General features: G+C 39.5%; 1 pseudogene; it reads left to right on the top strand.

Moving 5' to 3' along the window:
* Positions 1 to 1,987: 1,987 nt before the first annotated feature.
* On the top strand, positions 1,988 to 2,557 carry LOC130873748 (low molecular weight phosphotyrosine protein phosphatase-like; annotated as a pseudogene).
* The last annotated feature ends 6,071 nt before the right edge of the window (positions 2,558 to 8,628 follow it).

The raw sequence follows: 8,628 nt of genomic DNA, 5'->3' as shown, positions 1-8,628 counted from the left end.
AGAAAAAGAGACACACTGGAAAAGGGCCTGCTCTTAGGACCTTATTTAATCTCCTTAGGGTCTCTATCTCCACTAAAACAGTATGAGTGTTCAGAACATCAACATATGAATTTGTTAGGGAGAAGAGCCGGACACCTGATTTTATTTAGAACACGAAACCTCAAGTGTAAGAAAGTGCAGCTAGCACATTGCCAGAACCAGATCTCCATAAAGCCAGTGGACATGGGGAGCATCAGATAAATAGCAATCACTGACTTTTAGAAGAGGGAAGTTCTAATGCCTGCCAAACATTTGTAGAACACACACTGTAGAACAGGCTGGTCTAGAACGCAGAGCCTTCCCTGCTTCTGCCTAACAAGTGCCATCACTACCCAGCACAGAATTCTTTATCTGTGTCTGCGGGGTTTATGGTGCATATGTGTGTGATCTCTCTCCCCTACCCCCTCTCTCCATGTCGTATGCACATAAATTTATATGTGCACGCACTTGTTTCTCACTGATCTGAAATTTCTTATTTTGGCTAGGCTGGCTAGCCAGCGAGTTCCCAGGATCTACTTGTCTCTTGGTTTACAGGCATGAGTAACCTTTCTCAGATTTCTGACATGGATGCTGGGGACTTGAACTGAGGGGCTCATGCTTCTGTGGCAAGTATTCTTACTCACTGAGCAGTCTCCCCAGTTCAGAATATAAAAGACAATAAACTTCCATAATTTGAGCTACTAAGTTTGTCGTAATTGTTGTAACAACTAGAAAATAATAACCTTAATTATTTAATATTGAAGCAGTCAAAACAAAAGCATAAAATATTTGAAGACATTACTCACAAGGAACGCAGGAAGACTATTATTGTTTCTTCAATTTACTTTAAAAAATATTATTGACTGTCTCTAGGGTTATCTCTACTGTGGTGATTTTTGCCTTCTCACCTATTGGGCTGGAATCTATACCTCCGTCTTTCTCTCTCCAGCTACATCTATATACCTCCCTCTTTAGATTTACCATAAAACACACACTCATATGGCCATTCAACCTTGGCACTGGACTAGGAGGAGCTCTGACCAACACAGTAGTTTACCAGCATATGTCCCTAGAACTGGAAGACAGCCTAGCTGCCATAATAAGGGTCAGACTGACCTAAGGCAACAAATAAAATCCTTAGCAGCACATGTTTTTCAAGCAAGAGAGTAGATAGACATGTTAAGAGCAGTTAACAGATACCTAGCTGCTTAATGCTCAAAGAGGGATGCTACTTCCGTGACAACAGGTAGAAACAAGTCCAAAAATAATATTAAGAAACAAATAAGCAAGAACCCCACTTCTGGGGTCAAGCTATACAAAAATGGCTTTCCTGGGGCAATGCATGGCAATGGCTTTCCAGGTTCTTGCTTTAGGGGGCGGGGAGTGATAACTATAATAGGTTATTTTGGTTTACATTGTATTCCAAACCCCTGTACAATTGTCTTCTAGGAGACAGCAGGTCCAGAATGAACTCCTTGTGCTGAAGGAATTGCAGCCAGTTACCACTACTGGCTATTTAAATCTTTCTCTCTCTGGCTGTTAGCTAGGATAGGAAAAGAGTTCGACTCCCCTCTCTAACCAGGGACTTCAGCCCTCATTAGCAGAAGACAGTCGAACCCAATCGATCACAGTCCTTCTGCTTCCTCAGAAGTCCTCTGGGATGGAGGGGGCAATGAAGCAGTAAAATAAGGCCGAGAGGGAGCTTTTGAAAGCCCTGTGAAGACTATAAAAGAAGATAACAGAAGATAAGAGAAAAAGAAATCAGTAAAGGGGAAGAATAGGAATTCAGGACCAAGCTCACCTAAAACCAACTTCACCACCCACAATGGCACAGAAAATCTCCAGGAAATTTGAAAGTCATCTGCATCTTAATAGAATATGGAAACTCACATCCCTGGGTGACAAAGATGTTAAAGAAACGTTCACCCCATGAAGTTGTACATAAGATTTACATGGGCTGTCTCTGGGCACCAGTGTCTGCACGGGAAGATGGCAGAGGTTGGGTCCAAGTCGGTGTTGTTCGTGTGTCTCGGTAACATTTGCCAGTCACCCATTGCAGAAGCAGTTTTCAGGAAACTGGTAACTGATGAGAATGTTTCAGCTAATTGGAGGATAGATAGTGTGGCTACATCCACCTATGAAGTGGGGAACCCCCCTGACTATCGTGGGCAGAACTGCATGAGAAAACATGGCATCCCCATGATTCACACTGCACGCAGATTACAAAAGAAGACTTTGCCACATTCGATTATATACTATGTATGGATGAAAGCAATCTGAGAGACTTGAATAGAAAAAGTAATCAAGTTAAAAACTGCAAAGCTAAAATTGAGCTACTTGGGAGCTATGATCCACAAAAACAACTCATTGTTGAAGATCCCTGTTATGGCAATGACTCTGACTTCGAAGTGGTGTACCAGCAATGCCTCAGGTGCTGCAAGGCTTTCCTGGAGAAGACTCACTAGGTGGTCCTGCCACCACCATTGAGCAGTTCACTCACCAGAGCCATGCCCAAGGGTGGTGCCAGTCCTTAGCCCCGTGTCCCACCTGTCTCTTCAGCTGACTTTACTGTTTATCTTTAAAACATCTGTAGGTCGAAATTAGGTGTATGTTCAGAAGGGTAAAAATATTAGAGTAATACAGTGTGAGGTGTGGCTAAGTATTCTTAGACTAATTGAACCTTTCCTCTCACCTTGTCCTAATTAGAAAATAGTGGAACAAGGAAATACGGAACAAACTAGAACCCAATAAAGTAAGAATGACCCACAAGGTCTGGGTCGGCCTCTGAGCCCAGCCAACCTGGGTGGTCTGGTCTTACTAAAGTGTGCGCATGGCCAGCACCCAGTGGTGCCATTCGCTTGCCTTATACCTCTCTATCCTAGACTCTTGTGACAATAATTCCATCCATATCAGCCTTCCACTTAACACTGGAAGATTTAAACTCAGACACACTGAAGGCGTTTAATATTTGAGAGAGAAGACAAACTGGATGTAGTGATACAGGCCTGCACTCCTAGCAGGCCGACCTGGGCTGTGCACTGATGATGGGAGCAACAGATGTAGGAAATTAGCAGTGCTACTCTTACTTGGTTTTTGTCCCATGTTTTGTTGTCCTGTTTGAGCCACTTTGCCTCTTAATGCAAAGGGGGTGTGTGCTTAAATAGTGGCATGTCTCTAGTGTCCTTTCATCAGCGCTGTAGAGAGTCACCTGCAAGCACAAGTCATCCTAGTGCATTGCAGGACAGTGACCTCAGATTCATGGCTGTATATCAGAAAAGAATGGGAGGTAAACTGGGAAGTTAACAAATACACCTGAAGTAGAGATCTGGTGTCTGCCTGCTTTTTTTATTGACAAATGAAAAAAGTATATTTGAAAAAAAAAAAGATTTACATGCTAAGAAGAGCCGACTCTATAAATGAGTCGTGCCTTTATCTGAAAGCTTCACAACAGCCACATTCTCCATTCAGCTGGGCTGTGGAATAGCTGGGCTTTGGCTTGCTCCTTCTGTTGGTGCCTGCTATGCCCCTTGGAGGCATAGCTCATTGGCAAATAGTACATGTAGAATGAGCAGGGCATGACCAGCGAATCCCACAAAATCCAAGACATGAACAAAAATAGAAAAAATGATTAAACAGGAAAATGTTAATGATTGATTCATTTATAGCTAACACTTAATTTGTTTAGAACTTTAGTTTAAAATATGAGGATCAAGAGATAGGCACGTTTAAGCACTACCAGTTAACGATACATGGAAGTGGCAAGTTACCTTAATTACTATCTGCCTTGCTAGAGACTCATTGACTATTAAAGTTACATTAGAACTTATCTGAGTCTCTGAGGGTTTTCATATAAATACTGGAGTTAAACATGTCCTGCCGCACCCCAAACTAATCTTCTCTTCCAGAGGTTCCTAAACATTCCTGCTTCACAGGACCCTGATGTGTGCTCAGTGCTCCTAGTTTTCAAAGTGCTCCTACTGAAAAGTCAATAGCTGACAGATGCCTTTGTTAAGTAGCTGCATTCAAATAATGCAAAAGAGTTCATTATTAAGTTGATCAAATTATTTATCCAATATGCCTTAATAACCACTTGAAAACTGGAAATATGTGCAAATAATATAAATTATATTACTATTATATATTTATTCATATATTCAAAGTAAAAAAACACTGTCCTTTAATCAGAGGTGCCCCCTCCTACAGATGCTCATGATTTCCAAGCCTCAGAATCACTGGATGCTGCCCACTCGTTTCCTCTTACGCACTGATGTTGCAAGTGCTCCCCATTTTTTAATCACAGTAGCTATCAAATAAACTTTTAAAACGGTGATACAATTGAAGGGAATGTAGTATGAGTCAACACCAAATTTGTGAGCAACTTTGAGCTAGTGACTGGAGGACATCCAGTGACTACCAAGGGTCATGCTAAAAACTGGAAGAAACTCAGTCCCAGTGCATCTGTGAGCTCACTAGCAGGTCTACTGGGTTTGGTGCAGTTGGAGGACCACAAAGATACCAAGCCAAAAATGTTCAGAGTTCAGAATTGCTGATTTCAGATGCAATGGTGTATACACACACACACAGTTGGGAGCTGCAGATCCCTTGCCTCTTGACTTTCTTTGCCTGCCTCATATCCTTTGCCTGCTGGAGTGAACTGAACAAAACACCTGTGCCTGCAGCTGCTCTGAGCAAGAGACCTTGATGGCAGGGGAGTGGGGTCTGATGAAGCCTGCAGTTTAAAAATCCCAAGAGCTGGGCATGGCTAAAATCCCTATATAAGTTTCCCTGGAGCACAATAAACTTGGCATTCTTGTATCAAGGATGACCTGTGTCCATGTCTCTCTCTGTCTGTCTCTGTACATGTATTTTTAAGTCTCTAGACCCAGTTCCGGGCTCTGGTACAGACCTGTAGTGGCCGTAGAGTGTAGATCGGATGCTGTGCTTTACAATATATATACAAAGTTCGGAGGTAATTTTTGTTCCTTTTAAATACATTCACTTTTCAACTTGAGCAGATTAGTCTCTTCATGAAACAGGTATAATATCCACTAAACCAAACACTAAAATAATTTGTTCAACATTATATAACTGTAGAATTTACCCTTACACCTTATAAGGGACTTTCTTACTCTCAGCCTCAGCCATATTAGGCTGAGATCAATTACATAAATTGAAATCATCTGTGATCACACCTGTAATGAATCAGTTACCTGGGTGACGTGTTTAAGATCACAGAGCCTGGAACCTATGGCTTAGGTGCAAATATCAGTTCTGTCAGTTTTTCCATTTTGATGAATCATTTAAACTCTGTGTCAAAATCTTTGTAAAATGGAGGAGTAATTATATTTATTTAAGGCTTAATGAGAATCGTTAGCTATTCCTAACATATTATCTGAGTGGCACCATGACATTTGTCATTGTCTTTTCAATATTCATCACCACACACTTAACAGACAGTATTTCAAGTTTATGCATGAAACATTGCTTATGATTGTTACCCATCATACAAAAGGTTCCACAGGTTTTATTCATCTTAGTTATCACATATAGATGACATAGTATACCTTATTCTAAAATTTGACATGGAAATATGATGTCTGATCCAACATTTTTACATGGTAAGATGAAGAATGCAGACAATGAATAGAGAGGAACTGATTCTCACATATGCTGTGCTTATAAACATCAGATTCTGAAATGCCAAGCTGTACTTTACCAGTTATATAGTAACCTCAAAATGTTAGTCCTTGTGTGTCATCTATATCCAGATTTTCTATCATTAAATAACTGAAGGGGTAGGGAGTATATCTGTCACTTTCAGGAAAAATAGTGAAAGATTTTTTAAATGTCATCGTCCTGTGGTTATCTCTGGCCTTTCTCTCCAAGGTCTATGAGCAAACAGAGGACTCTCAGTCACATCAGCTCTGAGCTCATGGAATGCCTAAGAACAAAGCCCCAACCCAGCTCGATGTAATTCAGTAGACAGCCAGGTCGGCTCTTCAGAACATAGTGTCTCAGAAATAAAAATACTTTGTCTTTTGAAACGATGAATTCATTAGGGCTTGTGGGTATGAGAAATAATTCAAACCTTACTCATTAAAAATGCTTGCTAAATGGTCAAAGAAAAACAAGCCATCAACTGTTTTAACCACATTGCACACCCACATGAAGCTGTGTGGCTTCCAGAATAAAATGCTCAGCACTTAGAACTACAGTGTGGGTAAACAATCACGAAGTCCTTAGTGTCCCATAAGGACGGCTCAGACATACTGACGTGGATGGGTGGGGTTGACACCTATGCAATTTGAAAGGTTAGTTCAATTTGATTGATGAACTATGGAGGAATAAATAGTCTTAAAAGATCATTCATTCATTTGAAGTTCCCATTTTGTACAATCCCAACAAACATGGTGGCTTGTTTTTGTTTCTTGTTGTGTTTATTTGTTTGTTTGAGGTCTTTTGGCTTTGTGTTTTGTTGGTTTTTTTGTTGTTTTTGTCTTTTTGTTTTTGCCTGCCATACTCCAAATGGCATTTCTTGGTTATGATGATGAGATAAGAAGATAAATTAGGTATCTTTTATTCCTAAAAGGTTTTGATATTAAAACTTTCTTAATTTAATCTAGTAAGATCTCATAGAAAATATACACATTCAAACCATGTTTTTGCCTATGAGTTCTTTCAATTCAATTTTTTTCTCTAGCATAACAAAAAAATCAGTATATATTAGTGCACAAATTTAATTCCCAGCATTCAGGGAGCAGAGAAAGGAGGATCTTTGTTAGTTGGAGACTAGCCTAGTCTACATGATGAATTCCAGGTCAGCTGGGATTACTTAGTGAGGGCCTATGAATAATAATAATAATGATAATAATAATAATAATAAATCTTTGAAATAAAAGAAACAAGCTATCTTTTGGTAGATGTATGAAATGGCTTTGTACCAAGAGACATCCCAAACAATATCAGCTATGACTGTTTCCCTCGGTTTCAACCTTTCATAGGTTAAGGATGAGTTCCTATTGCTGAAGACACACACTTCAGACACAAGACCCAGAGGTTCTAGGCTGCCTGTGACCTGAACACGTCTTCTCTGGAAATTAGCTTTCACAAGCTTCCAAAGGAAAGAAGCTACCAGTGGTCCTACCAGCTGTGATCTCGATGAACCAGCGCAATGACCAGCATGACTAGAGAAGCAGAATTAATATCAGGGTATGACCGGGACAGCTCTCTTGTTGGACCTAGGACCCTCTCAGCAGGACGGAAATGAGCATATTCCTAGCTGCAATCTAAACACTCTATTCTTGTACCCACAGATAGGTGGGCAACTCTCACACCTCATTAAAGAAACCTCTCTTTTCACAAAGGTGAACCATTACTGGAAACCAAAATTGGTCAAAATATAGAGGACAAGTGATCATGTAGTACTCAGTTTCAACTGATTCCTCTACAAACCATTTCCTGCACCTAAGACTCAGAGAACATCTCAGAAGAGGGGGCAGAAATATTGTAGGAGCCAGAGGACCAAAAGAGATGCTGTGAGATTAGTTGTCCTAGAAATGACAGGCAATCTTCTCCCATGATGCCTCAAAAACATGTAACACCAATAGACATACTAACACAGAATTCTACAGGGCCCCACCCATAGACACGGAATGTTGAGAGCAGGAAAAATAGTTCTTCCCAGGGAAAAGTCTCAAATTGGTATTCCAATACCTAGTGGTCAGCCTGATATTAATACAAATAACACTAAATAGACTGAGAAAATTGTACTTATATATTTATACCTTTATACATTTGTGTGTGGTAAAATAACAGCTAAAGAAAAGGAGACCATGATTTCAACAAGTAAGGGGAAGAGCCGTGGGAGAGGTATCGGGAGCTTAAGCAAGAGGAAAAGTCTTTAAAAGAGTTACGGTTTTAGAAACAAACAAACATAAAACTTTAAAAACAATAATTTAAAAAGAAATTAACTTTCTGGCTCAAGGAACAATACAGTATGAAAAGACTTTAGGCACTTGCCTTAAGGATAAACATTAAATTCAGCAATTACACATCACAAATTTTGGCTGGTGTTTCTGATTAGAATCACCTACAAAATCTGTAGAATTAGATATGTACTAGAAATCTACTAGATTTATAAATTCTTGGGTTTTATCATCCAATATCCTAAATAAATATCTCCAGAATATAAACCTCTAAAGAAGAAAAAAATGGGATTTCTGTGCTTTATCAGAAACATCAGAAGTAACTGTGATACTCAAAGTTTACCAACACTAACATGAGAACTTTTAATCATTTTAATGCTATATAATTATCAAATTTCTGTTGTCAAGATGCAAAAGAATCTAAAAAGTTATTATAATTAATGGTGTGTGCAAAAGTCAGTGTTATTTATCAATTTCTATCCATCCTTCGAATACCAGCTCCATCCAGCTTCATAGTAGCTATTGTGACTCTACATATTTATGTTCTTGTCATGTCTGTCTACTGTTCATTTCCAAAGAATCCTGAAGATTAACTTTGACAATTTTTCTCTGTTTCATTCTTCTTTGGGCACTAGAAAGACAATCAAAAGGAGACTAGAGGAAGAGTACCCAGATCTTAAACAAA

Source organism: Chionomys nivalis, chromosome 4 (assembly GCF_950005125.1).
Source record: "Chionomys nivalis chromosome 4, mChiNiv1.1, whole genome shotgun sequence".
Classification (NCBI taxonomy): Eukaryota; Metazoa; Chordata; class Mammalia; order Rodentia; family Cricetidae; genus Chionomys; species Chionomys nivalis.
Note: the sequence above shows the minus strand (reverse complement) of the source record. Positions and strands in the feature narration are given on the sequence as shown.